General features: G+C 45.0%; 1 protein-coding gene across 1 annotated transcript in view; it reads right to left on the bottom strand.

Annotated features, from left to right (window-relative positions):
- The window catches only part of LOC126291479 (uncharacterized), a 28,466-nt gene that overhangs the window by 2,227 nt on the left and 11,559 nt on the right, over positions 1 to 14,680 (bottom strand). The gene's annotated exons all lie outside the window — the stretch shown is intronic.

Below are 14,680 nucleotides of genomic sequence, written 5' to 3'. Positions count from 1 at the left end.
TAGAAACAATTTCTGGAACTCACTTTTTGTTATGGTGTTCAGTTTCTACAATGATTCTGTTTTTACCTCATCAACAGTTGCACAATGACGTCCTTGCACAGTTCTCCTAACCCCTGGGAAAAGAAAGAAGTCCCAGGGGACCATGTTAGGTGATTACAGTGGCTGAGGCAACGTTACGGTTTTATTTTTTGCCATAAAATGAGGAACAAGCATTGAGTTGTGAGCGGGAGGATAATCGAGAAGCAATGTCCACAAGTGGTGTTGCCACAATTCTGGTAATTTTCTTCAGATTGGTACACACAAATGGCACATAACTTCCAGGTAGTAATTCTTACTGATCATACTACTGTAAGGCAGGAATTCATGATGCACTATCCCATTGTAATCAATGAAAACAGTGAGAACAACCTTCATAATTGATCGAATTATTTTAGGTCTCGGCTCTTCAGGCAGTTTCTGCTGGACGATTGGATTTCAGTTTCAGCATGTATACCCACATTTCATCACCTGTTATAACATTCTTTAGAAGTTCTGGGTCATTGGCAACTTTATTCGGAAACTCTTGAGTGATGTTTATGCGACGTCATTTCTGGTTGAAATCCAACAATTTTGGAACAAACTTTGCCACTAGAAGTTTCATTCCCAAAACATCTGAAAAAATTGCTTGGCACGAGCTAAAGGATATGCTGACATTATCAGCAATCTCTCCAATGATGATTTGGCAATTTTCTAGAACCATTTTCTTTACTTCTACCACAAGGTCATCAGCAATTGATGTTCTAGGGTGTCCAGGGCAGTCATCATTACTGATGTCTTCTCGACACTCTTTGAAATGTTTACACCACTCTTAAAATATCGTCTTACTTGTAGTATATTTGCCAAAAGCCGCAGTCAAAATTTCTAATGTGCTGCTGCACTTTTCTTCCATTTTTGAAGCAAGATTCAGTGAAATTTCTTTTATCTATCTTTTTCAAAAGAAAAAATTCATAAAGCCCTTGCAAACACGTATAACCTTTTCAACTCTCAACAGTAAACTAAATATTCAAAATAACTGAAAGTTATGTGTTGGGAGCATGTGTACCAACAACAGTATTTTTTTTTTTTTAAATTGAAAATCAGATATATGAAGCCTGTAAAATTAAGAAAGTTGCATTACTTTTCGATCACAATTTGTATATGATACATCCCTATCACAGGGGTATTTCCGCACAGGTTGAAATACATATCAGTGAGAACCATTTACAAGAAAGGTAATAAGACAGATTATTAACAACCACCACCTCCTCCTTGAAGGTAGTCAGTATGCGACAACTGTAACACACTCCTCTCTAAACAATAAACTCAATCAGCCTCAATTTCAATTTCAAAATGGTGTCTCCAAAGAACATGCTATTTTGGATTTCAGAAATAAGATTCTACAAAATTTAAATGACAAAATATTGTCAACTGGTATTTTCTGTGACTCATTAAAAGTATTCAAATGTGCATTTCGCAATATTCTCGTAGAGATCTTACTGGTAACTTATTTTCATTATCTCCAAGTAAAATGATACAGTGGGTCGCATTGAGGAGCTCAGAGTGTGTATAAAATGAAAACCAATCTTCAGAATGGGGAATAATCATTGCAAGTGTAGCACAGTGATTGACACTCAGTCTGCTCTTATTCTGGTAACGTATTTATTCATGACACTGGAACAGCTCCTTTTGCTGACAATGGAAATCGGTATAATAAATAAGCCTAAATGAGTAACTTTGACGGGGAAAGAAATGCTAGCCAAGTCCACCGATCATACAGGACTGAGGAACATTTGATAGTTTGTATGCCATGTTGCACGGTTTGGTTACAAAAATAAAAGAGAGGACACAAAAGAAGGAATTGCTGCAGAGTCGATATACCTTTCCATTCTTAACAGTACACTTAAACTTAAAGATATCTCAGTTACTACTGAGGATGAAAATATAATGGGCGTGTTTCCTGAGACAGGTCCAAACATATTTTCTCTCTTTCAAAGAATATTTACAGTACTGTTTCTGTCATGTCGACAGAATGGATACACACAGAGGGTGTTCACTGGAGTGTTTCACGAGATGAGACCTCAGACATCCGACACTGCCCAAAATAGTGTTCTGGTGCTCTTTACGAATCAAGTGTTGGGGTAAGTTTATGTGACTGACAGCACTGCCTCATATTAAATTGTAGTATAGTCACATGATATGCAAGGAAAAGTCAATATTTTGAGCAATGAGTGGTTCAGATGTATGCTGCACTGACTATACACCAGAGTTGCTCCATCAATGTTGTAAAGTCCAGTTATTCTTTGTGTATCATTATAGCCCACAATACACATTGCTGAACTGAATATCATAGCAGGCTAATAGAGGAGAATTCCATTTATCAGGAACATATAGTTAGGAATTAGTAAAGAATGCATTACAGCACCAGCAATTCAGTGATACATAAGTCTAATGGAAATAAAATAAAATAAACAACAAAAATGTATGTCACTAGCAACACAAAGTCAACATCACAGCAAAAACCAACAATTCAACAGAACCTTAACAAGAATAAAAGTTTACATGCAAAGAAAAAACGGAAAAATGAGAAAATAATGAAATTTAGAAAACTGAAAAACATAACTTAAGATACATCCACTAAGACAAAAACAAGCAAATAAAAAATAAAAATAAAAAACTAGCATAATTGACCATGTAATTTCAACAATGTACGAAAAGGCAGATTGCTACTTACCGTAGAGAAGACATGTCAAGTTGCAGACAAATAAGACACTTACATATAGCTTTCAGCCACAGCCTCCGTCAGTGAAAAACACACACACACACACACGAGCGCGCGCGCGCGAGCGCGCGCAAGCGCACACACAACTCCCACACACAGGACCACCAGCTCCCAAGATGGTGGAGTTGGTGTGTGTGTTTTCACTGATGAAGGGCGTGGCTGAAAGCTGTGTGTGTATTTTAATTGTGCCTGTCTGCAACTTGACATGTCCTCTTTAAGGTAAGTAGCAATCTGTCTTTTTGTACATTGTTGATATTGCTACCGGAAGTTTCAATTGTTTGGCAATGTGATTTCATATGGATAACACTAGACTTACTGAGATGTGAAACATTTTTAGACCCAAATTTGAAATTTAGGGAATTGCCATTTTTCTTCACTCCAAAATGGTATAGCTATAAGGTATTATATACTTCTTGCCTCCTAAAATGTTTATAAAGTCTTTGTACTTCATTGCTTTGATGAATTTATTACTTTTGCTATGAAACAGCATTACTAACACAGCTTGACCAATTCAATTTTTTGTCAAGTGTTCTTTGATGCATTATGAATAGTTTCTTACACGTATTTCTTTCATTAAAAATGTAATCTAGGTGTTACAGAAGTCAAGCCTGTTTAAACAACTTAAAAGCATTTATCAGTATTTCATATATATGTATTAACGTTTCAGGGGCTATTCTATTCCACATATAAATTTTTGAGATTGTGGACTGAAAACTGACCTTTCCCCTGCAAAATTTGCCTCTGCAAATGTCTTATAACAAGAAATATACTGTTGAGAGAGAGAGAGAGAGAGAGAGAGAGAGAGAGAGAGAGAGAGAGAGAGAGAGAGCAAAAGGGTGCAAATATCCAAATGGTGTGAAAGTCAGATATTAAATAATGAGGAAGACTATAATTTTGTTCCACAAGGAAAATGTGGACAAAAGATTAAATTGAGTTGAAAAACTGAATGCAGACCCATCAGACACCACAGGGAGGCACCATCAATATTTCAGGAACATCATGCGAAAGTATCAAGTACCCATCTGTGCCTCCAATGTGCACAGAAAACTCACTACACCCCCGCCACCTGTAAATAATCCTTTCAGCAATTTTTATAGAGAGATTCAGCAAATCATACACTTTTGTAATTAGGTTTAATAATACTGCTTGACCAAACCAGATTGATATAATATACTGTGCACAACAAATTAAATGTATTATTGCAGTATATAAATTACAAGTTGTATAAACTGTCTAAAACAGTTGAAAGTAAACCAAAATATACATTTAATCATTTCTGGCAGCAACTGCACATTGGTTTTAGTATGATGCATAATAATAAGTGGAGTTGGGAAAATACACTTTTCAGGGAATCGTGTTTTTATTATAATTTTACTTTGCAGTTCCTTGCTTTGGGTGAAGCAAACTTATCAAAGTCAAATTTATCAGTATTTCACATTCTATCGACAGTAATTCCTGCAATTCCTTTCCTTAGGTGAAGCAAACTCACCAATTACGTCATCTAAGTCAAATTTAGCAGTCGTTTCACATTCTACTGATAGTAAGTAATTTTTGTCATTTGCGATTTGCTGAAACTGCAATGACAAGATATTGTGGTCACTAATATTGTCATAAATATCTTCAAAGCTATATTTTGCGAAACCAGTCCTTCCAACCAACAAAGGTTGGTCGTAACTTCTAGTAAGTGTTTTTATTAGTGGTTTAGTAGTCACTATGTAACTGCATATTGAACGGAAAATTTTCTGTTTTCTTGTGCATCTGATGTGAGTGAGGCTGACTTCCCTTTGTGACACTTGCTGTTTAGGAAATTATTCCTTGTTGCTGGAGTTCTGCCTAGAAGACTCACTGTGGACCCGAGAGCCTTGGAGCTCGTAACAATTCCACTAATGTCACGGAAGACAAGAAAATCCAGTTTGCCCAAGAGACAGCTAGCTGACAAGATAGATGAAACTCTATCAAGAGCAATTATAATATCTGATTCTGAGATGCACGTATTATGAAATGAAAAATTATAACAGAGGTACACTATATGCGTGTACAAGAAGAAGACGTGTTGAGTTCATTGAGCAGTATTTGGAATTTTGAGCCTACTTTTCAGCTGTAACAAGCAGAGTAGCTTCAAGAACGCACAGTCTGATGCCTGATCATCTGTTCATAGCCATCCACATGGCAGTTACATAGCAAACTATAGCAACTGCAGGACATTACTTAATTGCTAACCTCCTTACAACATCGTAATGTAACATCACCTATCACATATTCCATTCCAACACATGAGCACGCATGCGCTCACCTGTAACTGTATGTGTGCCATCACAACATAAGGATAGAAAAGAGTGTGTGTGTGTGTGTGTGTGTGTGTGTGTGTGTGTGTGTGTGTGTGTGTGTACTCTGGCACATCAAGGATTTATTTTGAAAGCTATCAAGTTTTCTTTCTCTTGTGTGTGCCAGTCAATGACTAAATTTTTGACCCTGAACATGGGTCTTATTGAGATGTTTACACAATTATAGCACTGTGATGACGTATTGAAAATTTTTGTCCAGTTTCAATAGAAAACATGTGAAAGAGAACTGAATTGTTAATAAAGGTGAATGGCATGCACACAAAATACTGATGAATTTAACTGTTAATCAAGTGTGTGTAATACAAGAATGTTCTTTTTTCAAAAATTCTGCTAGAGGATAATAGTTTTCATGTTTCTGCATGTACGGTCAATAAGCATCAGGATCCAGGACAATACGAGTCATCAACAGCTCGCCATGCTACACAGAGTTAGACGTAGTAAAAAATGTGTAAGAAGTGACAAATGGGACATGAACCCGTCACTGCCATGGCACATGTGTTTGCTTATTGTATGGGTTTTTGGCACACTGGAAAAAAATACAGTGTGTGTAGAACATATTATTTACAATATAAAATCTTAGAAACAAACATCTAGGGCATTTATATAATCTATTGACTTTGGAGTCACCAATAGGAAATCTTCTAGTCTACCATCCTCTGCTCTTGTGGTGCATTATTCTGTAATGTGCCCGATAGTCTTTGGTTCTCTGCAATCACAAAGCGGGGATGGCTGCTTACCCCATTTTCATAAAAACTGTGCACACCTGCCGTGTTGGGTACTAACTCTGTTTAGCATTGCCCACGTTTTGTGTGGCAAGTCAAATACCAGTAATTTTTTGGTGATACACAGCATATTATTATTTTGTTGTCCAGTCCATTCTTCAGTCTATCCATTGGTAATGTTGAACTCATCTTCCACAGCAACCCTCGCATTATTGTCAGTGGTCATCTACAGCAGTGTCTTTACAGTTTACATCATCCACACCTTGATGGATTGATAGATTTTTTTATTATCCATGACCTCCTTGAATTTATTTGTGAGAGCATTCAATTGACGTAATTGAGTTGGTGGAATGTGGCTTAGTGCTGGCACCCAATCTATAGGTGTTGATATAAAAATGCGTGTGATTTAAAAATGCCAGCAGTCATTCTCACGGTATTATTTAGCTGAACATCTATCTTTTGTGCATATGTGCTGCTCAGCCAAGGTGGGGTATAATATGGGCGCTTGAGAAGACAAGTCCCACAGCAAAAGAATGAAGTGCAGATATTGATGCTCCCCTTGTTGCACCACATAGCTTTTGAATAACATTGTTTGTTGTTTTCAGATTTTCAGCTGTTTTTGTTACATTCTCTCTGAAAGACAGACTTTTATCAAGAGTTACCCCCAGGTACTTTGGTATTTTATTATGAGTGAATGCAATGTTTTCAAATTGTATGACAAGTTTTTGTTCTGGCAAGTTTCTTATTTATGTATAAACAGGAAGCCTCTATTTTGGTAGCGTTTGGTTGCTGTCTCCCTTCGCAAAGATATTTTACCACTACATCTAGGTCCTCCCTTAGGATTTCTTCTGACTGTTCAATTAAAGTTGAATGCACCCAGTCATCAGGTTAACAAACTTCCTCGGTTTTGTTTTGGCAAGTCTGCCACATAGAAGTTGAAGAGAAGTCGAGCAATGACTGATCCCTGCGGTAGACTTCTCTTCTTCTTCTTCTTCTTCTTCTTCTTCTTCTTCTCTCTCTCTCTCTCTTCTTCTTCTTCTTCTTTTTTTTTAACGAGCTGGCATTGACTCCATGACTATTTGGAACAGTCGATCATTTAACACACTGTTGATTAGGCAAAAGGTTGACGCTGCTGATAAGCCAATGGATGCAGCTTCAGTTTTAAGCTTTCTTGGAAATCCTGCCTCCATGTAGGTCATGAATGACAGAACTTGATGTCTGCAGCTTCATTTTGGCTGGAAGCCTGCTTGTTTGACCTAGATTGCTTCAAGTAATCTTGTATTAATTCTATTATGAATAATCTGTTCCAGTAGCTTGTAGATCACACATAGCAGAGTCTGTAGCTCAGGGCTATCAACTGGTTTCCCAGATTTTAATAAAGAGATTAACATAGGTCACTTTAATTATTGTGATATATTGCCGGTTTGAAAATCTGCGAAGAAATGAGCCACCCATACTATTGTGTATTTGCTGCATTCACAGCAAGGAGCCAGAGTGGGACTTGGAAAAGGTGAGAAAGATGACACAATATATGAAAATGGTGATAAAGTATTTCAAAAAGGTGATTAAGAAGGGATAAATTAATTCAATAAACAGTTGGTTGGTTTGTGGGGGTTAAAGGGACCAGACTGCTACGGTCATCGGTCCCTTTTTCCAAATACTAAAAACACCCACAGAGAATAAAAACGATCAACAGACGATAAGACAGACGACACAGAACAAGAGAAACGTAGATAAAGACCAGACAAGACGAACTAAAATCACACAGAGTGTGACGGTGGTTGGCCGACCATACAAACAAAAATGGAAAAGCCAACCACCGAGAAACTCATGAAAAAAATTTAAAAAATCAGACAAATCGTAGGCCATAGGCCAGAATCAACACAAAAACTCACACACTTACATTAAGTGATAAAATCCCCCTGCCTGAATAAAATGCAGAACTATGTCCGCTATGGAAGAGTCGTCAGATAAAAAGCGCAGAGAGCGTATCAGGCAGCGCAAAAGTCTGCCTGAGCACAGTTAAAAGAGCGCACTCCAACAGAATATGCACCACCGTGAAGGACGCCCCACAATGACAAAGAGGGGGATCCTCACGACACAGTAAATAAATGTGCGTGAGTCGGGTGTGGCCAATGCGGAGCCGACAAAGGACGACTGATTCCCTGCGGTTGGCTCGCATGGATGACCGCCACACAGTAGTCGTCTCCTTGATATGGCGGAGTTTGTTTGGCACGGGCAGGTTGCGCCAATCAGTGTCCCATAAATCGTAAACACTGCAGCCAGCCGGCAACGAACGTTGTTCAGAATGGTCCCATAGAGTTAGTGCATAACCAACACGACCAGCAACCATCGAACCGTCTGTATAGACAATGCCAGAGCCCTGATACATGGCCAGGATGGAGTAAAAGCGGCGTCGGAAGGCCACCGGAGGGACTGAGTCCTTCGGGCCCTGTGCCAAGTCGAGCCGAAGGCAAGGGCGAGGCACACACCATAGGGGTGTACGCAGAGGGGCCCGGAAAGGAGGTGGTACAGGGAAACACCCAAGCCCGTAGAGAAGCGGTTTGACGCGTATGGCGATCGGACAACTCGACCGAGGCCCACTTTCTGGCAGACAGACGACTGACTGCGGGAACAGGACACGATAATTTGGATGCCCGGGCAAGCTAAAAACATGGGCAGAATAAGCAGCCAGTAATTTTTGGTGTCGTAACCGCAGTGGAGGGACACCTGCCTCCACAAGTATGCTGTCCACAGGGCTGGTCCGGAAGGCACCAGTGGCAAGGCGTATCCCGCTGTGGAGGATTGGGTCCAGCAGCCACAACGCAGATGGGGATGCTGAGCCATAAGCCAGACTCCCATAGTCCAGACGGGACTGGATTAACGCCTGGTAAAGCCGTAGGAGAGTAGATCGGTCGGCGCCCCACCTGGTGTGACTCAGGCATTGCAGAGCATTTAGATGTCGCCAACACGCCTGTTTAAGCTGCCGAATATGAGGCAGCCAAGTCAACCGAGCATCAAAAACCACCCCCAAAAACCTATGTAACTCCACCACTGTAAGAAGCTCACCGTCAAGATAAAGCAGCGGCTCCGGGTGAACAGTGCGTCGCCGGCAGAAATGCATAACGCAGGTGTTGACTGCCGAAAACTGAAAACCATGCACTACTGCCCAAGACTGTGCGTTGCGGATTGCGCCCTGTAGCTGACGTTCAGCAGCTGCAATGCCAATAGAGCTGTAGTAAAGGCAGAAGTCGTCAGCATACAGGGAAGCGGAGACAGAATTTCCCACGGCCGCAGCGAGCCCGTTAATGGCTATTCAAAACAGACAGACACTTAGAACAGAACCCTGTGGCACACCGTTCTCCTGGACTTGTGAGGAACTATACGAGGCCGCGACGTGCACGCGGAAGGTACGATACGACAGAAAATTGCAGATATAGATTGGCAGAGGGCCCCGAAAGCCCCATCCATGAACCGTAGAAAGGATGTGATGACGCCATGTCGTATCATACGCCTTCCGCATGTCGAAAAAGACAGCGACCAGATGCTGACGGCGGTCAAAGGCAGTACGGATGGCCGACTCCAGGCTCACCAGATTGTCGGCGGCGAAGCGGCCTTTACGGAACCCACCCTGAGACGGAGCCAGAAGGCCCCAAGACTCCAGTACCCAATTCAAGCGCCGGCTCACCATCCGTTCAAGCACCTTGCAAAGAACGTTGGTGAGGCTAATGGGACGGTAGCTGTCTACCACCAAAGGGTTCTTCCCCGGTTTCAGAATGGGGACAACAAGACTTTCCCGCCATTGCGATAGAAACTCACCCTCAACCCAAATGCGGTTGTGAAGGTCGAGGAGGCATCGCTGGCAGTCCACTGAAAGGTGTTTCAGCATCTGAGAGTGGATGCTATCTGGGCCAGGAGCAGTATCAGGAGAAGCGGCGAGGGCACTGCGGAATTCCCACTCACTGAATGGAACATTGTACAATTCAGGATGGTGGGTGCGAAAAGAAAGACTCCGACGTTCTATCCGCTCTTTAATGGAGCGGAAGCCCAAGGGGTAGTTGGTAGAAGCAGAATTCAGAGCAAAGTGCTCTGCCAAGCGGTTTGCAATGACGTCGGAGTCAGTAAAAACTGCTCCATTCAGTGAGAGTGCAGGGACGCTGACAGGGGTCCGACAGCCATAGAGGCGGAGAATCTTGGCCCAGACCTGTGGTGGAGTGACATGGAGGCCAATGATGGACACATACCGCTCCCAAGCACTCCTGCTTTCGTTGGCGGATAACGCGGCGGGCTTGCGCACGCAGCCGTTTGAAGGCGATAAGGTGTTCGATTCTTGAGTTTCTCCCGACGTATTTGATAATCAAAATATCCACGGGTGTACTGCCGGTCTATAGTGTCCAACGGGCACAATATTTCGGCGATCAAACATGTCGCCATCATCAGGTGAACTGACGGACTGAGCTCCTGTGAACGTGCCGGCACGGAGATCCGTACGCTATGGCTGCTCAGGGGGAACTGGGTTCGGTCGCGGCGGCGGCCGATTGAAATACCCTCCGCCCGCGGCGCGCTCCCTCCGCCGTCCGCGCCCCGCGCCCCGCGCCACGGTCTCGCGGTGGAACAGATTGCGGCGGCGTCTGAGATGACGTCGGTGTGATGGCTCTGTCCGCCGTGGTCGTCACGACTATGCGTTTGCTCGATTTACTCTTGATTAACCCAATCGCTGGTTCCCAAGCCTTGCTAAGATTATAGCCACAGTCACGGTTTATGAGGTCGTCATTGGTGCGAATTTCGATGGCCTCTCTAACAACGCTGTCCCAGTATCTCGACGTCTGTACCAGAATCCTCGTGCGGTCATACTCCATAGCGTGATTTTCCGACAAACAATGTTCAGCGACCGCCGACTTGCTCGGATAGATTAGTCGAGTGTGCCTCAGGTGTTCACAGCATCGATCCTCGACAGTACGCATCGTCTGACCAATATACGACTTGCCACATTGACACGGAATCTGGTACATGCCAGCCTTCCTCAAACAGAGGTCATCTTTGGCGCTCCCCACCAGTGCACGAGTTTTGGTCAGAGGTTTGACGAGAATACCACTGAACTTTTCAGGCATGTCTTGACTTCCACGTATTTTCTTTTTAATGGAGAATACTACGAACAAACGGAGGGAGTCGCCATGGGTAGCCCACTCTCACCGGTGGTGGCGAATTTGTACATGGAGAACTTCGAGGAGGAAGCCCTGTCGTCATCCGAATGGAAACTCACTTGCTTTTTCCGTTACATGGACGACACGTTCGTCATCTGGTCACATGGTATGGATAAACTCCTTGACTTCCTTACACATCTAAACTCCATACACCCCAACATCAAATTCACTATGGAGACTGAAAAGGAGGGTAAATTACCTTTCCTTGGCGTCCTGGTCAGGAGAAGGGCTGACGGCACCCTAGGTCATGGGGTGTATCGAAAGACAACACACACTGATCTGTATTTGCACGCAGACAGCTGCAACCACCCTTCACAGAGGAATGGGGTACTTAAAACTCTAGTACATAGGGCGCGCACTATCTCTGACACAGAGAGTCTACCCCAGGAATTGGAACATCTGAGAACTGTGTTTCGAAAAAAATGGGTACTCAGAGTGGCAGATCCAACGTGCTCTCCGCCCAACCACTGCAGCACAACCTGTTGATATGGATGAAGTCACGAGGGAGGAGGTAGGCACTGCATTTATTCCATACACAGGCGCACTCTCGGGGAAAATCGCCCGCATTCTGAAGAAACACCGTGTCAGAACTGTGTTTTGTCCTCCGAATAAAACTCGTGCACTGGTGGGGAGCGCCAAAGATGAACTCGGTTTGAGGAAGGCTGGCATGTACCAGATTCCGTGTCAATGTGGCAAGTCGTATATTGGTCAGACGATGCGTGAGTCCCAGTCAGCCTTATTCAGAGCCCATCTGCTAGGGCACCCAGAAGACTGACGCTGTGGTAGTGACAGAAAGATCGGAAAGTGGTCACTACCACAAAGGTCATCATGCACTCTCCATTGGACAGACGGTAAGAGGCTAGGGCTACAGATCGAAAGGTCAATGGCGGAGTATGTGCCATGCGCCACACTGAAGTGTGTGAAGGCACCATCATTTAATATCGAGAGATCGAGTTGTGCCAATAAATGCTCAACGATGGCGCCTCGACCTCTTGCCACCGACCCACCCCACAGATGGTTATGGGCATTAAAGTCACCCAGTAACAAGAAAGGTGGCGGCAATGGGGCTATCAGAGCAGCCAAGACATGCTGCGCGACATCACCATCCGGTGGAAGGTAAAGACTGCAGACGGTAACAGCCTGTGGCGTCCACACCCGAACAGCAACAGCCTCTAAAGGTGTTTGGAGAGGTACAGACTCGCTGTGAAGAGAGTTCAGGACATATATGCAGACAGCACCAGACACCCTTTCATATGCTGACCGGTTCTTATAATAACCCCGGTAGCCACGGAGGGCGGGGGTTCGCATTGCCGGAAACCAAGTTTCCTGCAGAGCAATGCAGAGGAAAGGGTGAAGGCTGGCGGAGCTCAGCTAGATGGTGGAAGAAACCACTGCAGTTCCACTGGAGGATGGTGTTGTCCATGGCTGAGAAAGGCGTGACGGGCCTGGGAAGGGAGATTACGCCGCTGGGTCACCTGCTGTCTCCGTTTTAGCACCTGTGATAGTGTTTTCCATGGCATCTGATGGACCGGCAAGATCGAGGTCCTCAGCGGACGCCAGAATCTCCACCGCATCCTCAGACGCAGAGCTGGAAGGTTGCGGTGGGATGGCTGCCACCGCGAGTTCCTTGGGCTGAGAGCTCTTCTTGGGTTTCTCACGCCGTTCCTTGGTTCGCATCCACTGGGAGGGCTTCACCGATTCAGTCTCCGGGACGGAGGAGGATCGTGAAGCCCTACGACCAGCTGATTGCGGGCACTTACGCCACTGTCGGTCGTCAGCCTTCTTGCTGGCGGAAACCTGGGAAGGGAGGAACCCAAGGGACCCCTTGCAAGCGTGAGAAGCCGAAGAAGTTGGACACTTCTCCAGCTTAGAAGTGGGGACGGACGTCCCCGATGGGTGGGATGGTGTTGCTCCTGAGGTAGGTGGCGCAGGAGCAACCCGGTGGGTAGAGCCCCCCACTGGCGTGGGAGCACGAGGAGTTGTACTACTCATCGATCCAGCCACAATTGGAGAAACAGACGAGGCTAGCACAGGTCTTGTAGCAGCAGCGTAGGAAGATGTCATTCTCACAGGATGGAGTCGGTCGTATTTCCTTTTGGCCTCAGTATAGGTTAGTCGGTCCAGGGTCTTGTATTCCATGATTTTACGCTCTTTCTGGAAAATTCGGTAGTCTGGCGAGCAAGGTGAATGGTGCTCCCCGCAGTTGACACAGATGGGAGGCGGGGCACATGGAGTATTGGGATGTGATGGGCTTCCGCAATCTCGACATGTGAGGCTGGAAGTGCAGCGAGAAGACATATGGCCGAACTTCCAGCACTTAAAGCACCGCATCGGGGAAGGGATATAGGGCTTAACGTCACATCGGTAGACCATCACCTTGACCTTTTCCGGTAATGTATCCCCTTTGAAGGCCAAGATGAAGGCACCGGTAGCAATCTGATTTTCCTTCGGACCCCGATGAACGCGCCGGACAAAATGTACACCTCGGCGCTCTAAATTGCGCAGCTCTTCATCGGACTGCAAAAGAAGATCCTTATGGTAAATAACTCCCTGGACCATATTTAAACTCTTATGGGGTGTGATTGTAACGGCAACATCCCCCAACTTGTCACAAGCGAGTAACCGTCATGACTGGGCAGAAGATGCCCTTTGTATCAGGACTGACCCAGAGCGCCTTTTTGACAAGCCCTCCACCTCCCCAAACTTGTCCTCTAAATGCTCGACGAAGAACTGAGGCTTTGTGGAGAGAAAAGACTCCCCATCAGCTCTCGTACAAACTAAGAAGCGGGGCGAATAACTGCTACTGCCATCCTGAGACTTACGTTCCTCCCACGGTGTGGCCAGGGAGGGGAACGTTTTCGGATCGTACTTCTGAGCGTTAAACTGAGCCCGAGAATGCTTAGAGACTGCTGGCGGCTGGCCACCAGCGAGAGACGATGTACCACGCTTCATTGCGGGTCATCCGCCCTGATGCCACCTACTCCGACCAAGGGCCCTCCCCACGGGCGCCACCCAGCCACGGCAAGAGCCACCTGGCAGGATGGCCGTTGCCGGGAGTCCCGATACCCCAGGAGGATAGGCATCTACTCCTTGGCATACGTGGGGATTTACCGGTGCAGACATCAGTAGAGTGATCCCTGTGTTGTCAGGGGGCTACAACCAATAGGGTACATGGCGGCCCCACCACAATGGACTGGCTACCGTTCTGGATGTTAGGTAACATGTGGTCCATGGTCGCCGTCGGTGCAGAAAGAGGCACTGCACAGTGCAAGGTGTAATCTGCACGCACAAACAGAGTCATGCCCAAGAGATGGAGAGCGGACAGGACTGCAGTTCAACGGTGTATAAGCTGGCGAAAGGTCTGATTGCAAGATGGACACAATGCACCAAGTAAGGCACCCTTCCCCAATCGGCTCGCTCTTCGGAAAATTTTGAGAGATGGAGGTCAAACCCAACAGGGGACCATCATATAAGGCCGAAAAGTTTGAGACTCCTTTTAGTCGCCTCTTACGACAGGCAGGAATACCGCGGGCCTATTGTAACCCCCAAACCCGAAGGGGGCTCAATAAACAGTATGGCATAGATGAATTGTTAGCATTTTTTATAATCTCC

Source organism: Schistocerca gregaria, chromosome 9 (assembly GCF_023897955.1).
Source record: "Schistocerca gregaria isolate iqSchGreg1 chromosome 9, iqSchGreg1.2, whole genome shotgun sequence".
Taxonomy (NCBI): domain Eukaryota; kingdom Metazoa; phylum Arthropoda; class Insecta; order Orthoptera; family Acrididae; genus Schistocerca; species Schistocerca gregaria.
This window is presented reverse-complemented; position numbering and strand designations above follow the sequence as displayed.